Raw genomic sequence first — 24,809 nt, 5'->3', positions numbered from 1 at the left:
AACTCGGCATAAAGCAGCAGGAGGCAGGCTAGAAATGGTAGTTCCAGGGTTGGAGTACCCTGAGAGTCCACTCACACCCATAAACTTGCATATTTAAGGGTATTTACAAAACTCCCCTTCAATCACTTCAGGGGATGCTGGAAAAGTGAATTTGCAATCGCTCAGCAGAATTTCTTATGAGCCAACATGGGTTATATTTGCTTGTGGGAAAAGAGAAGTCACAGGCGTTTGCTAGGTTTTCTCTTTTCTTATGTATTCCTGAAAGTTATAAATCTGCCCCAATACAAGGGAATGTACTAATCAATGCTAATTTATTTTCGTCATGCCCATATTAGGTTTGCATACATTAACTATGAGAGAGAGAGAATGAATGAATGAACGTGCAGGGACGCGCAACACTCCCGGGCTCTCTCCTCTCGCTTTCTCTCTCCCCCGCTTTCTCTCTCCCCCGCTTTCTCTCTCCCCCGCTTTCTCTCTCCCCCTTCTCGCTCTTTCTCCCTCTCTCCTCTTCTCGCTCTCTCTCCCTCCCCGCCATTTTTGTCGGACCCCCCCCCCCATGCAAGTTCGAAGCGCTATGAAATCTCGCCAATGGATCTGGTTTTCTTGTTTAATGTGTCCCCAGTTTGTGTAGTATTGTTTTCCAAATTGTGGTTCAAGCATGGCACGTGTGCAAGTGCTGCGGCCCTTGAATAGATGTCAGTGATATTTTAATATAATGGCGTTAAAAGCTACTGGCGTTTATTTAATTGTGGTAGTTAAGTATTATTTGATGCACTACTGGCTTACATGAAATGTACATTATGGTTAAAATGTGCACTACCGTTTTGGGCTGACGAGTTAAATCGCAGGTGAATTTACAGCTAACATTCAAAACCCGCTAGCGCCTCGCCGGTGTTCTAACTAGCTTAATTAGTTTAGCGCTTAACATCCGCAAAAAGGCATGGCGTCAATAAAGTAGAAGCTCTCACTGGGTCCTGCAGTGGTGTGAAATCCTCTGCGGACGATGTTTGTGAACCCCTCCAGCGCCAAGAAGCCTAATCCATAAACGCATTAAAAAAATGCTGTTGGAAGGTCCAAGGCAAGGGGCCGCTTAGTAGCACCTCGCTCTCTCGCCTCTCGGTTTCTCTCTCTCTTTCTCTCTCCCGCTCGCTCTCTCTTTCTCTCTCTCTCCCGCTCTCTCTCGCTCTCTTTCTCTCTCACTCGCTCTTTCTCTCTCTCTCACTCTCTTTCTCTCTCGCTCGCTCTCTGTCTCTGCAATCGCTCAGCAGAATTTCTTATGAGCCAACATGGGTTATATTTGCTTGTGGGAAAAGAGAAGTCACAGGCGTTTGCTAGGTTTTCTCTTTTCTTATGTATTCCTGAAAGTTATAAATCTGCCCCAATACAAGGGAATGTACTAATCAATGCTAATTTATTTTCGTCATGCCCATATTAGGTTTGCATACATTAACTATGAGAGAGAATGAATGAGAATGAATGAATGAACGTGCAGGGACGCGCAACACTCCCGGGCTCTCTCCTCTCGCTTTCTCTCTCCCCCGCTTTCTCTCTCCCCCGCTTTCTCTCTCCCCCTTCTCGCTCTTTCTCCCTCTCTCCTCTTCTCGCTCTCTCTCCCTCCCCGCCATTTTTGTCTGCCCCCCCCCCCCCCATGCAAGATCGAAGCGCTATGAAATCTCGCCAATGGATCTGGTTTGCTTGTTTAATGTGTCCCCAGTTTGTGTGGTATTGTTTTCCAAATTGTGGTTCAAGCATGGCACGTGTGCAAGTGCTGCGGCCCTTGAATAGATGTCAGTGATATTTTAATATAATGGCGTTAAAAGCTACTGGCGTTTATTTAATTGTGGTAGGTAAGTATTATTTGATGCACTACTGGCTTACATGAAATGTACATTATGGTTAAAATGTGCACTACCATTTTGGGCTGACGAGTTAAACCGCAGGTGAATTTACAGCTAACATTCAAAACCCGCTAGCGCCTCGCCGGTGTTCTAACTAGCTTAATTAGTTTAGCGCTTAACATCCGCAAAAAGGCATGGCGTCAATAAAGTAGAAGCTCTCACTGGGTCCTGCAGTGGTGTGAAATCCTCTGCGGACGATGTTTGTGAACCCCTCCAGCGCCAAGAAGCCTAATCCATAAACGCATTAAAAAAATGCTGTTGGAAGGTCCAAGGCAAGGGGCCGCTTAGTAGCACCTCGCTCTCTCGCCTCTCGGTTTCTCTCTCTCTTTCTCTCTCCCGCTCTCTCTTTCTCTCTCTCATAAGTACAAAAGTACATAGCATTGTGGAAGTTGTAGCCCTCGAATATTTTTCAGGCATCATACAAGTATATGGAGGTTGGTCTTAAGATTCCATTTTGTTTCTTTTAAGCCATACTGGCACTCCACTGAACTCCATTATTGTTAAAATCCACCCCCTCCGTCATTAGTTGATTGGAAAACCCACGTGCTAGTGCCGGCCGGCCGTGTAAATTGCACTTCAAAGGCCGCTCTCCCTGCTCCGCCCCCTGTAAGTGCTCGACATGAGACAAATGCATTAATCTGTAGACGGTAAGGAGCAAAGAGAAAAGCATGCAGCCCAAAACAGGAAACTCCCTACCTCAATATTAGCGAGCATCTCTTTCACCCTCGACCCAAGAAAATAACAACTTTCATGGCATGTAATGCTCAAACTATTCTAATTCCAAGATATACAAATAAAAGATGGCCATGTAGATAGTGATTGCAAACGAAATACTCTAACTAGGCTGGCAAGTACATGGATAAACATTTTGTAAGCTGGAAAAAATAAAATAATCTCAATTCAGCACACAAAGAAGCACTCACTGGCTGCATAAGCGGCATCTGGCCAGGCATCATTTGAGAGGGTGGCATGCCTCCAGGACCCATCTGTCCAGGGCCCATTCCTGCCATCATGCCAGATGGGTGCATGTACGCAGGCTGTCCTTGCATTTGCATCATCCGTGGACTTTTGTTCATCGACTGCATTCCCGGCTGCATGCCTGATTGCATGCCCCGAAGAAGTAAAAAAGCCAGTTTTAGCCATCAGCAGGCTCAGGCTCTCACTTACAATGACAGAGTGTATATTGCATTGATGGGTCATATCCAGAGCTTAGCCACACGTTTCAGAAACCATTTACTATATATCGATTTGCCACATTTTACTTGAAAGGTTAATGCGGAAAATCAACTGCAACTGTACTGTAAATCTGAGAAACTGACAAGCAGTCCACACTGCAAGAACACAGTACATTAGACTGTACATTAAAGGCTTTCACGGCCGGCCGGCCGTGCTTTCAGTTTCACTGCCGGCCGGCCGTGTAAAGTGCACTTCAAAGGCCGCTCTCCCTGCTCCGCCCCCTGCTGCGGCCGTGTCGCATTTCTCCTCCCCCCTCCCCACAGCAATGCCCTCCTAAAAGTTTCCGAATGAAGCTCTGGTTGGAAATTCTTAGTACGAACCCTTCAGGTGGGCTGAAAAATGTGTGTGAGGGTTGCTCTGAAAAAGGTGCGACCCACAAATTGTAACTAGTAATGACGTAAGTAATTATATGTTTGGCTTACACGTGACCTAAAATACTGTGCATTATATGCTGTGCCACACGACCAGTTTTGGGCTACCTCTCAGCGAGTTATATTTTGGGTTCAATAACACAACACATCACACAAAAACAAGCATACACTTCATTTAAAATAAATATCTAAAAGCACTAACTCTAATGCTGCGAGACCTATTGCATTTCCAATGCTTGTTGCTCATGTACTCATCTATATGATGGGACACGTGTGCACATAAACAACAGCTGCATTCATGTGTTATGTCTATGTGCTATTGCCTGACCAGAAAAAATCACAGCGGACATTGCTGTGTGACCCTTTCTATGGACTAAATCCCAGCTAAAGTATAGACCAAGAAAACATATGCATGTTCCGTATGAAAGTACAATGTGGCACAGAAGCAAAATGTGTTTATGTAGTTGTGTGGAAAGAAAAATGAGGCCCACAATATGCACAGTTAGTCCAACATAGGGAAAACTACAATGGGCCATGCAGGAAACACACAACACTTGGTGTGTGTTCAATACTTTAATTTCAAAATGCATGCTAGATATTTGAATAGGCAAATTCAGTGCAAAATCTCATTCTCACATTCAAACCAAACTGTAAGACTGATGCAAAATCTGTTTCATGAAAATAACCATTGTTTTACCTGATCTAGAATGGCAAGAGTCATTTGTTGAACATACTAGAACTTTACTGATAATTTCTTATTGAATAATCCCTACAAACATTGAGCTATCCATTTTCGTTGGATAAAGGTGCTTCCTAACAAATCCGTTTCAGATGCTTGGTGGAAATAGTCTCTTCCTCCAGTACTTTGTTGCTCCCAAGTCCTTCTGTGCAGGTAGCCAAGTTCTACCTGAGAGCATCTTGCCCTTCTGTACCTATAGGCAGGGTCCAGTTGAAGGATCTGCTCCAGGGGTCTTCTGCATTGTTCATTGTGGGCAGGGGGTGTGGAATAAAAGGCCTCCTTTCCTATTTCAGTTGTAGATTGGGGCAGAGGCCTGCTTCATACATGTTTATTATGTGTAAGTGTTGGAGTAGTGGCGTTGTTTTGTGGTTGCTTGGCCCAAGTTTTATTTATTTATGTTTTATTATTTTTTTTATTTAATGCTTTCACAATGTCAAACAATACTATACGTTTTTACATTGGCTGGGTGCAGTACAATTCTACGGCAATCACATACAACGCATATCTTTTATTACAAACAGAGTGGATATCCTTAACCAGTGCATTTCAGTGGTTAGCAGGAACATGTACCCTCTATTCTACCTATCATGAATGTGGATAGCTATATATAACCTCTTTCCCCTGTGTATGACATCTACCTTTATGTAGCAGAACATGCATCCTTTCTGATCTTAATTTCCTTTGCTTCCTTCTGGCTCTCCAGTTTCCTTTCCCACCAGGGACTTTTAGAATAATCCCCAAAAACCTTTGAGTTGATTCTGTGGGGGTAGTAACTCACTATATGTGTCTGGCTCCCCTGATCAACCTTATTGCTTCCTATGACATCAGTACCATAGCTTACGCAGACGACACTCAATTAGTTCCTTGAAAAATTACTTTATTCGAAACAAGTTTCATAAAAGTACATATACAATATCCGTAATAAGCTGTACATAAAAACAATTCAGACAATGGGTACAAGTTTTGACCTGATGAACCAAGCATTCGCCACATATTTAGCCACCCCACAGACCATGTACATTGAAGTGACATTTGTTAGAATGATACGCATGGCTAATCTATGATCCCTCACCCCTAAATTCCTACAAACAGGTTTCAACCACCTTCCTCGTGGTTTTTTGTAAGCTGCACATGCAAATAGGAAGTGGCCCAGAGATTCTTTCGGGCAGGGACAACCTGGGCATTTGAACTCTGTTCCTCTATATCCCTTCCAACCTTCTTTGAATGTGTTAAGGGGTAAAATACCATATCTGAATTTCAGAAACAGTGTTCTATCGCGAGGGACCTGGATAAAGTCCAAGAAAGGCTCTAACTTCCTAAGAGGCTTGTGGTCAAGGAAGGTACTAGTTAGATGACCCCAGTTAGGATTCCTGTGTTCTTTAGCGACAACCCAATCCCAATAAAGTTTTTTGACAATCGATTTTGGGGGTGGCATTTGCGAAATCCAACTCTCCTCCAGACCTATAGATTTCACCAGCCTCTTTAAATTGTTGAGCCATTTAATTTTATTAGCTACATTCAGACTAATCAGCTCATCCAAAACCTGGGCGTAGTTAAAGAGTTCTGGGGTCCTTCTAAGACGAACCCAAAATAACAGAGGACGAATTTGCACCAGATCAACAATCGATTTTTCAATTAGTCCTTGTTCTGGATGAAAACTCAGAAAAAGCCGAACAGGTTCTGAAAGAGTGTCTGACGGCGACTTTCAAATGGATTCATGACAATCACCTCAAATGCAACTCTGCTAAAACAGAGATTTTACCACTTGGGAAAAACAACTTTTTCTCCCCGCACACCTGTTGGCCATCTGATGCGGAAGCCCCACCAAACACCATTAGTGCAACACGAAATTTGAGAATAAAATTCAATGAGATGCGCTCATTTAAACAACAAACCAGAGAAGTTGCCGGCCTATGTTTTAATATCATAAAAGGCCTCAGAATTTTTTTTGATTTTCTGCCTCTATCAGCCCGCCGTACTGTAGCAATTGCAATGATCACATCAAGGATAGATTACTGTAACAGTCTGTATGCAGGGGTGGCAAAATCTACCCTGCACAAACTACAGATGGTACAGAACTCGGTGGCGCGGCTGGTTCTAAGGTGGCCCAGAAAATCATCAGCATCGGCCGCTTTGGACATGCTGCACTGGCTCCCTATTCAGAAGCGCATTCTGTTCAAAGTCCTTGTGATCACCTTTAGGGCTTTCCACAAGCGTGGCCCACAATATCTGTATAACAAGTTCAACAGATACCATCCTACAAGAGAACTTAGGTCAGCTACGGCTAACTTGATGATTATCCCCAAGTTTAGACTGGCCACAAAGGGAGGAAAATCTCTGGCAGTCATAGGAGCCAAAGCATGGAATAAACTGCCCTCCCACCTTCGCACAATTACTTCTGAACCAACATTTAAAAAATCCCTTAAAACATGGATCTACGGGCTAGCCGAATCAGTTTGCAAATCACTTTTCTGACCTTCTGTGTACAAAACATGGACAATTAGTAAAAGTATACCATCTTATCAGTAATGGAGCCGGAGCGCCAGGATGCTCCATGGAGCGACAGTGCGCTATATAAATATCATAAACATAACATAACATTGATATTGCAGTATAGCATATCTTTAGCCCAATTTTTTAATGTCAGAACAGGGCCTTTAGCCCAGCGCATTGACACTCTGCATTTGGGGAGCAGTATGCCCGTTGCTAGTAATCTTCTTCCCTCTTTGTTTGTTCTTTTGTTATATCCCTGCGAGGCAAGGAGTGGGTCTAGAGTAAGCGAGAGGCCCGTAATCTTGTTCAATGTGTGAAAAATCTCATCCAAGAATTGTGAAATATTGGGGCAATACCGGGCTACATGTAAAAACCCAGCTTCACGTTCTATGCAGCGGTGACATGCTACTGAGTCCCATAAGGCGTATCTACATAGTCCCTCTGGTGTATAATAAACCCTATTGCGATATTTAAAGTGGATTATACGGTGTCTACCATTGAGTCAAATGGGTCTAGTCATTTCACAGCAATATCACCAGGAGTTGTCTATAACTTTGTCCAGATCTCTCTGCCAGTCCTGTTGGGCTTTTATTAACTTCGGTCTCCTGGATTCTTGCGTAAGATTATAAATGGTGCTCACCAACTTAGCAGGTGTGTGTAGTATTCTCCTTTTACTATCTATCTCTCATGTTAACTTGTCCCTAGCTGCTCAGCCTGTGTGAGTGTTCTGAGTGGAATGTCGGTGAGTGGGCTGTGTGAGGAATGCTTGGATGACTGGAGCTGAATGACAGTTGGATGGATGGGGCTGAGCAGCTAGCAGGCTGCTCCCGGTGGGACTGTACATGGATACTTAGGACTTGGGACAGAGACCTTCTTACCTGCTTTATCTACTGTACAATAAAGCTACGTTGACTTCATCATACCTGTGTTGTCCTGATTACTACAGTGTGGTGGAGCGTATAATATAGGAGAGTGTTGGCATCACTAGTGGCTCCTGCATATTGTCACCTAAAAGGTCATGCAGTGCATGCCTAACTCTATGGTATTGATATTGTGTGAGGGTTCATATCCTTCTGTCAATAAGTCTTCCCACTTGTATGCCATCCCGTCCTGAAAGAGATGCCCTATCTTGGTGATGCCCAATTTCCTGAACACTAGGACAACTTCTCTTCCTCATCTAAACGGGAGCCAGGAACACCATTCAGGAGGAGCCAAAGGGGAGTACATGAGAGCTCCTGCCTGCCTATTTAGTAAATTACGCCAAGCACGCTCTGTAGAATTTATAGAGTATGGTGTACTGTGTCTCATATTTGGGGTTTGGAACAACATCTGAGGGAGAGTTTCAGGATCAGCAGCCACCCTTTCAATTTGTAAGTGTGATAAACCCTGTGGCCCATGTATCCAGGAAGAACATAACATAACAGGTGTATTTGTAAAACGCACGATTACCCAAAGGTGTCCTGGAGCTGAATAACAGATGTTTATTGTTACCCAACTCAATGGTACTCATTTTATCGACCACAAATGCATGAAAGGCTGACTGGACCCGCCGGGATTTGAACCTGTGACCATGAGGTTGAACAAAGGCCCCTGCAGTGACTGCTTTAGTCCACTGAGCCACCAGACCCAGCGGAATATGCGTGTGAGCTCAGCGCAGTTTTATAGTAAAGGTCTAAGTCTGGGGCATTTAGACCACCCATAGAGTATGGCAGGGTGAGAGTATCCCATTTAACCGTTAGTTGCTTACCGGCCCAGGACAATTTTATTAGCAATGTGCGAAGTGTATCAAATATATATTTTGGGATAAGCATTGGAATATTTTGGAACAGGAACATGAATCTGAGGAGAGCGATCATTTTCATGAGTGAAATATGTCCTATCAATGAGAGTGGCAGGTGAATCCAATAAGCAACATCCTCTTCCAACTTGCAGATTGCCTTCCCATAGTTGTCAGAAAGTACTATCTCAGGATCAGTGTGCACTTGTATTCCTAAATAACGTACAGGATCTGTGGTCCATTGTAAAGGGAAATCCAGCTCCACTGGTGTCATGGATGGAGTCAGAGAGAAAATTATAGATTCGGCCCAGTTAACCTTTAAGCCCCAAAGTTTCCCAAAGCGAGTCACCTTCATGAGCACTGGGGTGAGATGTCTTCCCCAATCTCAAACAGACAGAAGCTTATGCAGAGACAATAAGGCGATAACCAGGAAAACGGAATCCTCTATGACCGTGGTACTCTCTCAGTGCACTTTCCAGTGGCTCCGACACCAGGGCATATAGCAGGGGAGGCAGTGGACAGCCCTGCCGGGTCCTTCAAGAGATTGTATCAGTATAATAAAAAATGTTTACGTCCTATAAGGCCATTAAAGCACAAATAAAATAGATACATTCCATTACATACAACTTGCTGATGATATCCATAAGGATACGTAAGACTGAATAGTACTTTGATAAGTATATGAATTTCCTATCTAAGTTTTTAGGTTGGTGAGGTCAACTCCTCTACTCGCCAGCCTACAGAAGATTGTACAATATACACACAACATATGGTCTTTACATTCGCTGCAAAATAGTGATCAGTAAAATGCATGTGCCTAGACAATGGAACAAGTTTTAAAAAAAGGACACCTTCACTCAAAGCCTTTGGGCAGCAAGGTGTCAATTTATAAGGTTTAAAAACGCAGTCTCATTAAAAGATATTAATAATGTCCGGAAAAAAGTGTGAACATTAAAATTTATAAAAGGAACCATATGATCGCATAGAGCCGTTGACTTGGCTTACAGTTCCTGAGAGAGAAAAAGTGCACGTGCAAAGCTTCAGCTACAATAAGGTTGTTGCTTGGCATTGGGGCCATGCAAACCAGACAGGACTCAAATGAGGCAGGGGCTGATGCTTTTACAGGGAAAATAAGCCAAGCTTTTAACAACATCTAGTTTAAAGAGAGACAATTTAAAACATGCAGCAATTTGTGAAGCACTTGATGATTAAGATAGTAGTACTGAACGTAAAGAACGTCAGTTGATTTCATTCACTAAAAGAAAGAGGAAGTACGGGACCCAGTTAGCATGATAAGTAGTACTAAACTGGGCAGGCCTAGAAGCTCTTCTTTAAGTTGGCTCTGCGAGTACACCACATGGAGAATAAAAAGCTCGAAATGGAAAACACAATGGGCATATCGGTATCATACTTTTTTTTTTTTTTGAGTTCAACACTGCTTTATTGCATCATTTGAAAGGAAGTACACAGCTGTGCGTGTCCACAACCCGGAGGCCAGCAGCATGTCGCAACCATCATAACACAGCCTTTAAACCGGCATCCCGGACGCCCGGTGGCAGATTGTACACCTGTGGGTCGTGGAGCACCTGAGGGAAGAGCAGCAGCAGAACAGTGTTTTCGAGATTTACATATAGTATCATAACATCAAACAGAACTCCCCAACTTCAAAAAACCAAGAGGCAATTCATTCTTCTTCAGAAAAAATAAGAGGTGTCTGGTCGGTAAGGCAGCCTAGATAGGGACGGTCATGCAAGTCACCGTATTCGCAGCTCCGTTTAACCATTAGGGAGCCCACATGTCCACTGACCTCTGCATGTGTGGTGCTGTGCTTTGTGGCGAGGCAAGGATAATGTATGTGTATGCGGCAGGTGCGATGGACAGTAGTCAGGACCATACAGGTGAGGGAAACAGCAATCTCCGAACGTGGGGACCCCAACAGCAGGCCTCGTGTGGAAGAAGGTTGTAAGGACGTTAGCCCTGCGCCCCTGGAACAATATGTCGTGATGGGTGCGAGACACACCTGTGTGTGGAGGTAGGATCGAAACTAACTGCCCCTGTCAGGTTCGCAAGGAAGATCCTTAGAGAGCGTCCGGGCCGCCCTCCGACGTGTCCGCATCATCAGTGTGTGCTAGCAGATAGGACTAGCGGGCCCCATATGTCCCTGGGTCGACTGGAGATGGGTAGCAATTCAGCAAATGTAGTGTGTTGGTCTTGACAGTAGGTCAAGTCCTCTAACCAGTTCTTGAATTTAGGTGCCCTGCCCCGACCCCATAGACAAGCCACGCGTCTCTTAGCCAATAGGAGCGCAGTGTCTACAAATCTCCGGGAAGTGCTAGGAATCAGTTGAGTGTATCCAAGGAGCGTCACCAAGGGGTCAACGGGCACAGCTGCGTTCGTCATTTCCGCAAGAGCAGCCGTCACCTGTTGCCAATATTGTGCCACTTGGGGGCACTCCCATGCCAAGTGTAAAAAATCTGCATGTTCTGCTCGGCATCGCAGACATCGATCGTTATCTGCTAAGCCAAATCTATGTTTTCGCACCGGTGTATAGTACAGGCGCTGTAGGTATTTGTAATGTATAATTTTCAATCTGCTACTGGCAGATATACGGGAGGTGAGCGCACTGCAATAGAGCCATTGGTCATCAGTGATGTCGACGGCAAGTTCAGAGGCCCAGTGTGCCCGAGCATTGGAATCTAGCCTCGAGGCCGTGGTCCGGAGTTGGCGGTAAAGGCCAGAGACCAGGTGAGTCCCGTCCTGAGAGCATAACAGGAAATGTAGTGGGGGTAGTGTATCCGGTTCATCAGGGAAATTAGGAAGAACGTCCCTCATTCCCGCACGTAAACGGATGTAGTAGAAAAGCTCTAGAGGGGAATAGTTGTGCACCGCAAAGAAAAGTTCCGCTGATTTGAACTTGCCATTTGAGAACAAATCACCCCAGTTCGCGACACGAACCTTCGCACAGAGGGTGCGGAATCCCTGTTCCCTCAGTAAGGTGAGGTCAGGGTGATAGGCAAGTGGCAGCCTCGGTGAATATGGCAGGAGGCAAGCCAATCTCTTAGCGATACGGCGCCATGCATCCATAGTGCATGATACCGAGGTATTTGGAGTGGTGATGGATGCTTCTGGACAGTGGAGCAGACCATTCAGCGGTATGGGGTGTACGATCCAGTCCTCCACCGCTATATGGGGCATGAATGGCGTGGGAGCCATCCAGTGGTAGGCGAATTGCGCCTGTGCGCATAAATAGTACTCCTCGAAGTCGGGGACATCAAAACCGCCTTTGTCATAGGGGAGGGTGAGCGTAGACCACTTGAGCCGCGGGTTCTTGCCACCCCAAAACAGTCTGCGTAGCTCCCCTTTTAGGGTCCGGAAGAAAAAAGCGCCCGGGAAGTAAGGAATATTAAGAAAGAAATAAAGAAATTTGGGGAGGATAACCATTTTGATGAGGGATGCTCTCCCAGCCATAGAAAGCGGTAAGGTGAGCCATCTGTCCACAGATGCAGTCAGTTTGGTAACTGCGACCCCATAATTGGATCGTAGAGTCTCCTCCCTATCACGGGAGACGCGAACCCCCAAGTATCGGAGATCCGCCCGGCACCATTCCAACGGATAATCAAGGGGGAATTCATCCATCGCCTCCGTTAAGGGAAAAATTTGCGATTTAGACCAATTAATATGCACTCCCGATTGTCCCCCAAACACTAGAAACTCGCTGAGTAAGGGATTGAGGTGTGTCTCGGGGTGTTTAACATATAATGTGATATCGTCCGCATAAAGGGACACGTCTATTTGCCTCTGTAGGCACTGAATCGCCCCGTCACGGTGTAGCTGACGTATGCGACATGCGAGGGGTTCCACAGCTATAGCAAACAATAAGGGTGAGAGTGGACAGCCCTGTTGCGTGCCTCTAGTAATATCAATTGGTTGTGAGAGTCGAGAGTTGACCAAAACTCGCGCCGTAGGTCGAGTATAAAGTAAACGGACCCATGATATAAACAGGGGCGGGAAACCCATAGCTGTCAGAACGGCAAATAAGTATGGCCATTCGACGGAATCGAAAGCTTTGGTAGCATCTAGAAAGACGGCCGCGATCGGTATGTCTGGATGAACAGTGCGGAGGAGAGAAAAAAGGGTACGGAGGTTATGCGACGTGGAACGGCCTGCGACAAATCCCGATTGGTCGGGTAGTACAATGCGAGTCATCAGTAGAGATAGTCTAGTAGCCAGAACCTTAGCCAGTATTTTAACATCGCAGTTGAGGAGAGAAAGTGGTCGGTAAGAATTGCAGGAAGTCGGGTCCTTGTCAGGCTTCAGGAGAGACGTGATTACCACTTCCCGCATGGAGCCCGGAAGGACGCCATCGTTGAGGGATTCTATATAAACCTCGCGAAGGACAGGTGCCATTATATCGATGTAAGTCTTGTAGAACTCAGCGGGAATGCCATCGAGGCCCGGTGCTTTACCATTCTGGAGGGACATGATGGCATCTCGGATCTCATCGAGTTCGAAAGGTGCCCCCAGGAATGCCCTATCCCCATCACTGAGCCAACACAACGCGACGTCCGCTAAATAGTCAGAATAGGAAGTGTCCGACCCTGCGCTGGTAGTGTAAAGCGAGCGGTAGTGTGTTGTGAATGCACTGAGAACCTCGTCCGCATTTCTGAGTACATCGCCGGTGGCGTCCGCAAGTTCGAAGACGACATTGCGATCTCGTGGAGTTCGCGTAAGTGTGGCAAGGACCCTCCCAGGACGATCTCCCTCACAATATCTACGGGCTATCCAATGTTTCCCACGGAACTTAGATTCCCTGGTAGCCTCCTCCTCATACTTCGATAATGTTTCCCTGAAAGCCGCACATAAGTCGGGACTAGAGTCTTCTACCATGCGGACTTCCAGAGCTTTCAGTTCCTTTTCAAGTTTGGTAAGGGTACGGAGGATGTCGCGCAAAACCCCATAGCTTTTGGAGATGCAATAACCCCTGACAGTTACCTTGAAGGCCTCCCAGATGTGTTCCACCGAGTCTACCGAGTCCTTATTTCTGGGAAAAAAGGCGGCTATCTCCTCCCCCAGCTCAGCGTGAAACAGAGTATCCAGCAATATGTCAGGGCATAATCTCCAATGGGGCCTCTGGCCATTCCACCCAGGGGTATGAAATCTAAGCAGAATGGGACTGTGATCAGAGTATGTCCTCGGCAGATGTTCCACCTCTTCCAACTCAGTGGCTAACCCCTTGGTGATCAGGAAATAGTCTAGTCGCGCCCACGTTCCCGTGTGTGAGGTAAAGTGTGTGCCCTCCTTCCTACATGGGTGTAAATGTCTCCAGGCATCCATCAACTCTCCCTCCTCGATCATACCCTCCACCGCCTCACGCGCTCTGGGTTTATAGGAGCAAACCCCGTCTGCCCTGTCCAATGGAGGAAACAATGCTAGGTTGAAATCACCACCCCAAATAATATGACGCGAGCCTGCAGCTAGTATCTTGCCCCACAGTGTGGTGAAAAAAGCAGGTGTATCCACATTCGGTGCGTACCCCACCACAAACGTGTATGTGTCTCGGCCAATTCTACCCCACAGTAAGGCATAGCGCCCCTCACCATCAACTAGTTCCCCAACTTTCTGAAACGGTACAGTGCGTGCTATTAGGATAGCAACTCCCCTCGTATAATTTGAGTATGAGGAAAAAATGCGGTCCCCAGCCCATCTGCTTGCAAAGGTGGTCCTATCTCGTGGCGGCAGATGGGTTTCCTGCAGCATGGCAACCTGAACATGATGTCTATCCAGGTAGGCAATGACATTACGACATTTTTTAGCATTATTCAAGCCCCGGATATTCCATGATAGACATGTTAATTTAGCGTTCGCATTTAGAGGAGCCATAGACAAATCAACAATATCAGCAGCAATGTCAACTTGGGCAGCGAGTCCAGGCCTGACCCATCCCATCCACACAAGCCCACGTACCAGTATATATTCTGCAACTGTAGTCCAAGCAATAACTGCCTCTTCATCCAGCATCCCAACCCCCCTCCCACTACGGCATCCCAACCACGCCAACAGCCATTGTTCCTCTCCCAACATCCCTCCTCTCGCCCACCCGCCAACACCCTCCGCATTAATTGCACCAATATTAGTAGTCTTTGCCTCTTCATAGAACAACCCCCCCCCTCCCACCCCAGCATCCCAATCATGCCAGAAGCCATTGTACCCCACCCAGCATCCCTCCCCCCTCCCCAACTTCCGTAACACCAACAAAAACATTAGCAGTCTTAAGGGGAATGCCCTGTAGGGGTATAACATAGAGTTCGCACAGCCACTTCTCGGCCCATAGCTCCAGTTCTGTACCGCCCTCGATGGAGACTATGGCGAGGAGAGTGGTCCTCGGGTACGTTACCACAGGAGCGTTGAGTCTGCGTAGGTCCATGACGTGCAGTCAGCCCAGCGTCCGCACTTCGAGTGACAGCGAGAATTCAAACAATGCAGGAAACGCATTCTATGCAGTTGACGTCAGCAGTCAGTGACCGCTCGGCGCAGGAGAAATGCGTCCGTCCTCTCGTTCCTCTGCGGCGTCGCGATCTTCCCTGCGTGCTCTTCGGAGTGATTTCAAAAAATCCTCTGCTTTCTGTGGATTGGTGAAAAAACGCTGCGTGCCTTGGTGTGTTATACGCAGTTTTGCCGGGTAGAGGAGTGCATAATCGATTTGGGCGTCCCGCAGCTTTTTCTTCACCGGGAGAAATTTACGCCTTTCCTCCTGCACCAGTGGCGTGAAATCCGGGTAGATGGAGAAAGTGACGCCATTGTATTGTAAAGTCCGTTGGGTTCGGGCTGCCCTCAGCGCAGTGTCACGGTCTCGATAGCAATAGTTTGGCAATAATCGGCCTCGGTGGCAATCCGGGCTTGGGTACCGGCGCTAAGGAACGGTGTGCTCTTTCCACAATGAATTGAGGAGAGAAGGCGTCCTCTCCGATCGAGCCTTTGAGCAGTTTCTCAATATACAGCTCCATCCTACCCGTATCCGTCGACTCTGGTACATTGACAACGCGTATGTTGTTCCGTCGGCTACGTGCTTCCAAGTCCTCGTTTTTAGCCGCTATTACCCGGAGCAGGTTGTCCATCCTAGCCAGTTGTGTTGTATGAGTCGAGGCGGCGTCCGAGTTGTCAGAAATGCGTTGCTCCGCAGCCGTCAGCCTCTCCTCATGGCGGTCTACCTTATGAACCTGGGCGTCCAATCGAGCAGTGACGCCGTCGACCTTCTCGACAACAGTGGCAAACCCCTGCCGCATCTCTTGAAACAGGCTGTGCATGTCAATGTCCTTAGCAGGGGACTCGATGGCCTTCGGAGCCGCGGCGCTGGGCCCAGGATCCGTCGGGAGTGATTTCGCGCCCTTTCTGGCGCCATCAAAACTGAGCTTCGTTTGGCGATTTTCTGGCCGCACCATGGTGGCAGCGGGTCGCAGCACCAGCACACCACGTGTCGTATCAGCACTCTAGGTCCAAAAGTCCAGTGAGCGGGGGCAAAGGTGGTGCGTATGTAATGGTACAGGTGAGGCGCAATGTAGCCGTCTTCAGGCAGGGGTGGCCCCGCGGCGAGTCTGCAGTTGTCTAGTGGGATAGGTGCAGGCGCTCAGCCCCGTTCCCGCTCCCCCTAGGTGCTTTGGCGATGAAAGGTGGCAAAGCGCAGACAGCAGTGGTGTTCCAGCGTCCCCCTCCGGGGATGGTAGGTCGTAGTGGCGGGCCCGCTATCCAGCAGCAAGCCGGAGGATCCTGAGTATCGGGCCCAAGAGGAAGGCAAAGTTCAGCACAAGTCAGGCACTTCTGGAGATGCCGCCCACCCGCAGGGGAAACTTAAGAGCTGGCAGCCTGAGGGACACCACCACGTCCCCAACGGACCTCAGTATGTCCGTAATGTGAGAGGCAGAGCGTAGCTCAGCATCCGGTATGAGATCAGGTGTCCCAGAGGCAGATCCAGCCGTGCAGAGCGAGCTCTCCCACGGCGGGGGATCCACAGCGCCGCGATCGCCCTCCGGCCCGGGCTCCTCCCGCCACAGTCCCTCACCGTCGGGTCTTTCTGGGCGCGCAGGAGGCCGACCCGTGACCCAGCGCGCCTCCGGGTCCCGGAGCTGGCTCGTCAGACGAGCGGGTCAGCAGCAGCAGGGGGGGACCCAATTGTCGGAGGGCACATCAGCCTCTCACCTCCGTCTCAGATGGTCGCTCAGCGGCCGCCTCGCCTCCGGGTGGCCGTCCAAGCTTGCGGCCCTCCCCCTCGTGGCGATCCCCGGCGTCACGTACTCCTCCGCAGCCGGCCTTCCTTGTCCGCCGCGTCCAGAGCAATCTCCGGCGGGCAGAGAAATGGTGATAACTCCGGCTCTGGATGGGGCAGCGGCTCCAGTCTTGGGCCGAGTGTTCCTTCCAGGTATCCGCAGCAGATGTAATTAAAATGCTATATGTGGGCAGCCTGTGGTAGAGGATAGATGTAGGATAATTGTCCGAGGAGCGGGAGCCGCTTATCTAAGCAGCCATTCCGCGTGTGCGCCCTCTAGCGCCCCCGGCATATCGGTATCATACTTAAATAGCCTGAACACCTCACAACAATGTTCTACATAACTGTAACAACCAACGGGACCTTGCCCTCCTATAACCTTGGCAGAAAAATAACACATGAGTTTGTTTCGTCTGCGTTCTCACACACTGGGCAAACCGGACAGGGAGCACCTGCCCACTTATCAGTAAATGAACAAAGCGGGAGCACCCCATGTCTAAATTGGAGGCATAGCTTCTTCGCTAGGAGCGGCTGAATTTCGTCTAGCACCTATCCTAGCCTATATTAGGCTTTTACTTCCAGAAACCTGAAGGTTAAACGACCAGCCGTGGACCCCCGCCAAAGCTGGGCCAGTTTGTATTCTCTATAGGACTGTAAAAGTGCCTTTCTAGGGGTCGCAGGGCAGGTTTCTTTTGCAGTATTCCACAAATTGCTCCTCCCCATTGCCTCACACGTGCTCCTAATGTATTTCAGCTATGGGGTTTTCCCGCACCTTGGAGGCCCAAAACTTCTCTCAGCTTGTCCCGATACGGGACCAGTTCGGGAGTGTTCCACAAGCGTCGCCAGAATAAAAGGGGTCTAAGGGCTACTTTGTCTGCAATTGGTCTGATCCCGAGGTCCATCCTGAGAGGAGTTTGTGGGGTGCTAGAGAGGCTGATGAAAAATGGAACCAAATTTCAGCTCCATACAGCGCAGCACCCCTAGCCTGTGCCTTATAGAGTTTTACCGCAGGGCCTACCAATTTGTGAGTGCAGCTCATATAAGCCTTTGAGCTATCCCCCGCTGTTTGGGCCAGCTTCAGACTTGCATTCTTTATTCGTGCCCCCAGCTCATTTTCTCAGTAAGCGTAATCACCAGGTACTCAAAGTTAGATTCCCTCTCTAGTGGCCTTGCTTCTAGACAAAGCTTTGGGCGTGTGCTGGTGTTCGCATTAAACACCATATATTTTGTTTTTTTTAAGGTTGATCTCCAAACCCCTGTTTCTACAGAAGACACTAAAGGTATCAAGTGCCCTCTGAATTCCCAGCGGGGATTTTGAGAGCAGGTGGGTGTAATCTGTGAACATCATAGCTGGTATTTTGCCGTTCGCTAGCCTGAGGGCATCAATATCCTTTCCGACAGTCAGTCTCTCAATTAGGCCATTAATTAAAAGGGAGAAAAGGGTCGGGCCAAGACACACCCTTGGCAAACACCTGTCTCTACTGGGAAAGGAGCTGAGAGTTCTCCATTTTTGCTGTGCATAATTTGTGCAAAATTGCCTTGATGTAAACATTTCAAATGGTGGCAAAGGTACTCAGGGACTCCCATATCCAATAATATAGCCCACAGTTTATCCCTAGTGGCCAAGTCAAATGCGAATTTAAGGTTCACGAATATTAGATAGAGGCTACCACCCTCTATAATCACAGTTTTCCATAATAGGAGTTGCAATCTGAAAATTTGAACAATTGTCGAGATCTAAGGCCTAAACCCGGCTTGAAGGGAGGTGAGAACATTATGCTCCTCTATCAAGGATTGTAGTTGCTCCATAAGTGCACCAGCAATTTTTTTTGGGCTTACATCTAAGAGGCTAATAGGGCGGTAATTGGCGGGGATGAGCTATGAACTCTTTTTGAAAATTGGAATGATTTCAGCCCCAGCCCAGGTGGTAGGAATCGCCATGCCCTGGAGGATGGCCTTGAACAAGGACCACAAATAAGGGGCCCAGACAGAAGGCTCAGAACGGAAGAGGTCACATGCATCTTATCCAGCCCTGGCACCTTGGCTGGTATTAGCTTACCCAGTGCTTCAGTGATCTCCTTTAGGGAAATCAGAGGGGTGACTGGAGGAGTTGGGTCAGGGGAGATGGGAGTATTAGCCGCGTACCTATCTTCATCCTTTGCCATTAGATATAAAGATTTAAAATGTGCTCTCCAGACTTCCTCCCCAATATTGGGGAGTATAGCCGATTTACCTTCTGGGGATCCCGTGTTGATCACGGTTCAAAATGCCCTCATGTTGTGGTTGTTTAGTTAATTTCTAAGGGAGTCTCATTTCTCGCACTCCCAGCTGCTTTTTGCCTTCGCTATGGTATTGTTATAGATTGCCCTTGCTTCCCTGATTATTGGCCTATCATTTTACTTTAATAGCGACTAGAAGAGCTTACTTGGCTACACTACAACATTCCTTATACCAAGGATGTAGTGGCTTTCTAGTCAACCTAGGCCCTTTACTGGTGTAAAAGAAGGTTGGCAGGGTGGAGAGCAGTTCTTGATGGCTGTTGAACATTCTAGTGTGGGAAGTGGGGGTACCAATATTCACTGAGAGTTGATTCGCAGCCGCAAGAAATTAAATGATGAGTTGGTATAAAGAAGCCAATTATTCTTGCGAATTGGAAAATTTCCCCCAGCGGACTCTCCTTCCGCTGTTGGTCAGTGTTAATCTAGGGTTAGGTGGTTATGATGTTTCAGGTACATTACTGGCATATGGTGGAATTACCTCTAGAACAAGAGCATTATGGTCACTATTGTGGCGAGGGATAATCTTAAAATCTAGTACCATATGCCACAATTTGGTGTCTACCAGGATATAGTCTATGGTTGAGGCCTACCCTGGTCTACTGTAGGTGCACTTGCCTGGGCTGTCAGATACTGTGCGACCATTGCAAGCGCTAAGTGAAAAACTCAATGTCAGGGTATGCATCTGTAGCACCAACGGGGTCCAAGCCTGAATGGGTGAGATATTGGGCTCTGGGATAGCCCAAAGTGAGTCTTCCTCACTAGAGATACTTGTGGCCAAGCCGTTCTAGGGTTCAACTGGCAATTAAAATCTCCACCTATAATTACAGAGGAATTGTCAGGGATTGTTAAAATAAAGGTGGTCAATTGAACGCCAGATCATGATTTTCACTGCTATGTAACTAGATGGGAGGACACAGATCACATTTATCCTCTTGCATAAGGAATGTCTGTCAGACTCATTAATACAAATAATAGCACATTAGATCATTGATCTAACCAAACTAGTAGAAGCCCATTAATTAACGTATTGTGCCATGCCTTATCCTTATGCAGTAGGAGCATACTACCTTACCAGCTTGTGTCCGCATGGCTCAAGGATTAACCAAGAATTAATTGTCAGGTTGCCTGTTTTTTCTCTACCGATGGATCTATTTGTTCAGTAAAGTTGGCAGGATTTATACACAGAGTTACGGCTCCTCCGGTTCCGGTGCGGCATCCTCCAGTGAAGCAGGGGAACTTTGGGATTCCTTTTGAGGTCTCTCAGATTCTCTTTTCTACAGGAACTGCAGTGCCTGCCTAAGATCAGTGAATATATGTACTTTGCCATCTGCTTTTATGCGTAGCTTTGCAGGATACATCGTATTATAATCCAGATTGAGATTTCGGAACTTCCTCTTTACCGGCAGAAACAGACGCCGAGCCTCCTGCGCCTGCTGCGTAAAGTCCGGGTATAGGGAGATGTCCATAACCTCATGACGCAGCGTTTGCAATTCTCTGGCTTTACGAAGAGCTACCTTTTGATCCCTGTAATTAAGTAGCTTGGCAATAATGGGACACAGAGGGGCCCCTGGCAGCGGTCTAGCGAGTGATGAGCTCGCTCTACTATAAATACGTTCAAGGATATGTCTCTGCAGAGGAGGGTAACCGGCAGCTGCCCAACAAAGAGTTACATGTTTGGGATGTAAGCTATACCAACCAATCTTATATTGTTGCGCCTAGAGCACGCCTCTAAATCTTCTGCCTTGACTTTTACAACGTGTAGTAGTTTGTCCATTTTCGTGTGAGCTAGAGAACTAGAGTTTAAGGCGTCTTCCGTTTCTGAGACCCTTTTCCCCACTGAATCTAATCTTTCGGTGTGCTTATCCAATCACTCAGACATCCTGCTAATAAGGAATAAGAGGGCATCAATCTTTCCGTCAATTTTGGTCAGACTGCGCTGCATAGCGGCTTGGATTTGTTTTAGTTCCGGGTCTTCAGGCGGTTATCAAGTTCTGAACCAGACTCAGAGGCGTTTTTATCCCTATCTTGTTGCCTGGGTGTCTTGCACGGTTCGAATTGGAGCTTGGACTGGAGTGTTTCAGTTCTCCCCATATTGGGACTACTTGTTTTCTCCACTCGCAGGCTGCGCCCCAAGTCCGAGTGAAACGATAGCTCATATTACCACTTGGAGTCCAAGCCAACTGCAACTTCCACCACTGTAGGATCACAGTATGTCTTCTTACAAAGTACGCTTAGCAGAGCCCCTCAGGTCGGGGTGACAATAATCAGCCTTTCTGGGTGGCCGTCAAAATAGTGATGCGCCACTCCTGGACTGTTTCCGCGTGTCATCCAAACTGCTTGACCCAAGTTACATGCAGACATGCAGTTGAGGGTGTAGACGTCTGGGTTCAATGGAGAGATGCATACCTCTATTTGAGGGATGCTGAGCTGAAGGTGATTTTTTGTGAAGTCACTGTAGCTCACAAGGGTAGATATGTGAGCAAGTGGCTGATTCAGAAACGTCATTGTTTTCAAGGAAAAAGCAAGAGGTATATAAAACTCTTGCTGGTAGCTGGGACCAGGTCAAGTAGTGTTCATCTTGGAATGGTAACATATCAAGAGAATAGGCAGAAGTTTATGAACTCTGTCTCAATCCTGAGATTAATTGTGTGGTCTCTTTCAATCCCAACTATAAACCAAAATGTCCCGGTTCCCACTGCCATTCCTGCACATCAAGCCCTTCGGTTCCAACCGAAAGGAGGTGCCTGAATGTTGGATGCATTGTATGCCAGTGGTACTGCGGGCTTTGAAAGGTGGGAACAGAATGAGGTGTAAGCTCTTGCCCTTCTGCCCGAATACTGAGCCATCAAGAGTTACTCAGGCCAACAAAGTGGAAATTCATAAAAATGCAAGCTGTGCTGGCCAATTTAAGAGAAGGATGGTCTGCACTGCCAACCAGAGCACAGTAATGCAAAGTAGTTAAAAAAGGCCAGGAGTTAGTGGGTCCTACAGCATAATAAGGGGCCCAGTCTGTAAGATATTTGCTTTCTGATTTCCGAGGAGCTCCAGAATCCACAAATAACTCTGTAAAATTGCCTAATAAAAAACGACAACTATTTGCTTAACGAGTCTAGTTTGTTTATGGTGGTAAGTTCCTCGAGATCTACACCTTGTAAAGCAGTTTCATGGAAAATATTCAAGATGCAAAGAATTGGTCAACATCGCATCATCACCCGTGTTCCCCTCCCACCGGAAGTCCTGGCTATTGTATTTTTAAAGGGTTGTGCTACAATTATGGAAGTTAACAATACCATATTCTGTACCATTATCCCTAATAGAGTACTGAGGGATATAATTACTAACATTTCTAAACAGACACACATCCATAACTAATTGTTCTGCAGATTTGTCCCATGGTTTCTTGGGGAACTCAGGGTAGGTGTGGCATCCTTGTCAGAGCTAGGCTTGCAAGCAGTGGTACTGAAGTTCTGGTTACCAAACTATTACGTCCCAAAGACGTAACACTTATTGCTTAGATTCATTTTTTCACTTTCAAATACAAAGATTTAGCACTTGTTACTCTCGTGTGTGATGTCTGTCTGTTTTTAATTATTTCTCAGCGCCCTTGCATAATTAATTTGCGTTTGACTAATTCTGAACAAGTTACTAGGAAACATTTACAGGTTCATTTGGGCCTATGTGTGTCTCCTGGCAACGGTCCTGCAAGTCCCCTCAGAGTTACTGATACCGGGGGCATCGATAACTGCTGGGGGTGGAAGGGGCGAAATGTCACAGGTCTAAGAGTTGGCCCTTGAGGGTCCCTTGAGGAATGGGGAGTGCCACACCGGAGTCCCATGTAATTCCTCATTTCTCCCTGGAGTTTCACGCGATATTTCGACTGCTTTCAGCTGCCAAAATGTCAGCATGAAATGCTCCGGATCCATGGTGTTTCTGCTTATTTTGTAGCTCTGATGGGCCAGTAACCTCCATTATCGGCCCTCAAAATTACAGCAGCTCTTGTAATGAGGCATTTACTAGAAATAATAACAGATAAAAACACAGTTGTGCAAATTACATTAGAATTAAATGTTCGGCTATATGTCCGCCGGATTATTACATCATTCGTGTGGCCTGGGAACTATATTGAGTAAACATTTTTTGCACCCAATTTGCCTATGTTGTTACACCTCGCACGCCTGTTAGCGATAACTACCTACAAGAAAATCTTGAGGAAGCTCAGTTTGTGCTCCTGCATATTTTAACTGTTCCCACCAAAGTCTAATGACATCGTACACAATATCCATTCATAACCAGCTTTTCTGAAGGAGTACAAACTGTCCACTTAACCAGAAACAACTGTCGTTGATTTCTTATTTTGCAGTATCAGGAAACATTTAATATGGTTCATTTCGTACATTTACAGGAAGAGCTCATGAATGCATTTGCATAGGTTTTACCATAACCTTTGCATGTATAGCTCTCCAAGACCACTAGCAATTATTGCAAGTATTGTTGTGATCTACTTCCGGTCGGTTGGATACCAACATTATTATAGTGTCAGCTCCTCCTTATCTACTGGGTGTCCTATTTTGTCTGCCTTGAAGCGAAGGAAGGTCAAGATGACTTTAATAAAATGGAACACTGTGAACTCTAGTTACCGGGCTCATATGAATTGTTGTAATTGAGACCATAGTGGAGGCACAGGAATTTTACATCTTTAACAACGAGTTAATCTATTTACTGTATGTCTTTTAAATCAAGCAAGATGTTTCCATCTGCTCTAGATTGTAAGGCGTTTATTTTCTGGCATTTAGACATCGGTGTCCTCTGCTAAGACACAGTTGTTAATTGCTTGTTACGCAATTATGAGCCAAAGGCACAAGTAGAGCACAATTGAAACGCATATAATGTTTACGAACATGTGGCCAAAAAAGTTCATAAAACTTGTTCTCCCAGCCCTTCCCCTGCTAGGCAAACACACGTGGCTATTATCTCTAGCTGTTTCGTGTCCTTGCTTCACCTCTCCGTGAGCCAGGAATGCCGGTATATAAATGTCTTTATTGCCAGCATTGTAAGCCTTCTGGCAGCAAGTTACTACCAGCATGAAGACGATTATGCTACTATATTCACGTTTTCCCCCCATACTTGCTTTTGATTTTCAGGCCGTGAGTTGTGGGCCAAAACCAGGAGCGCAAAGGCCTTTATTGCAGCATCCCGGAATCCTGCTCATTCTTTTGCCTTCCCAGAGTTACTTCGGTAAATTCGGGAGGGGAAATAGGGCCAGATGTAGGAGCCATTTACCGACCGGTAACAGCCGATTTCGGCCGTTACCGACCGGTAAATGGGTTTTCGGTATGTAGGGGCACTTTTTTACAGAATCGGTAAATTTACCGATTCGGTAAATTTACCGATTCTGTAAAATACCGAATCGGTATTTTTACCGATTCGGTAAATCTCAGATGTAGGTGGGACTCTTCAGAGTCCCACAGGCCCTACCGAATTCAGGTGTGCATGCACATGTGTGCATGCACACCTATGCCATGTGACTGACAGACACATGCCCTTAGGGCATGTCTGTGTGCCACATGGCGCACATGTCAATTTTCAGGGTGCCAGAGGGTGTCAAAGTGACACCCCCTGCACCCTTGCTAAAATCGGTATTTACCGATTCTGTAATTACAGAATTGGTATTTCCCATTGATTCCTATGGGCTTCACAGCCCATAGGAATCAATAGGAAATACCGATTCGGTATTTACCGAATCGGTAAATACCGAA

At 46.8% G+C, this 24,809-nt stretch overlaps 1 protein-coding gene across 1 annotated transcript in view; it reads left to right on the top strand.

Annotated features, from left to right (window-relative positions):
- ACSS1 (acyl-CoA synthetase short chain family member 1) overlaps positions 1-24,809 on the top strand; it is a 1,294,163-nt gene that overhangs the window by 173,643 nt on the left and 1,095,711 nt on the right. The window lies entirely within an intron of this gene.

The sequence above is a fragment of the Lissotriton helveticus genome, chromosome 6 (assembly GCF_964261635.1).
Source record: "Lissotriton helveticus chromosome 6, aLisHel1.1, whole genome shotgun sequence".
In the NCBI taxonomy this organism is placed as follows: Eukaryota; Metazoa; Chordata; class Amphibia; order Caudata; family Salamandridae; genus Lissotriton; species Lissotriton helveticus.
This window is presented reverse-complemented; position numbering and strand designations above follow the sequence as displayed.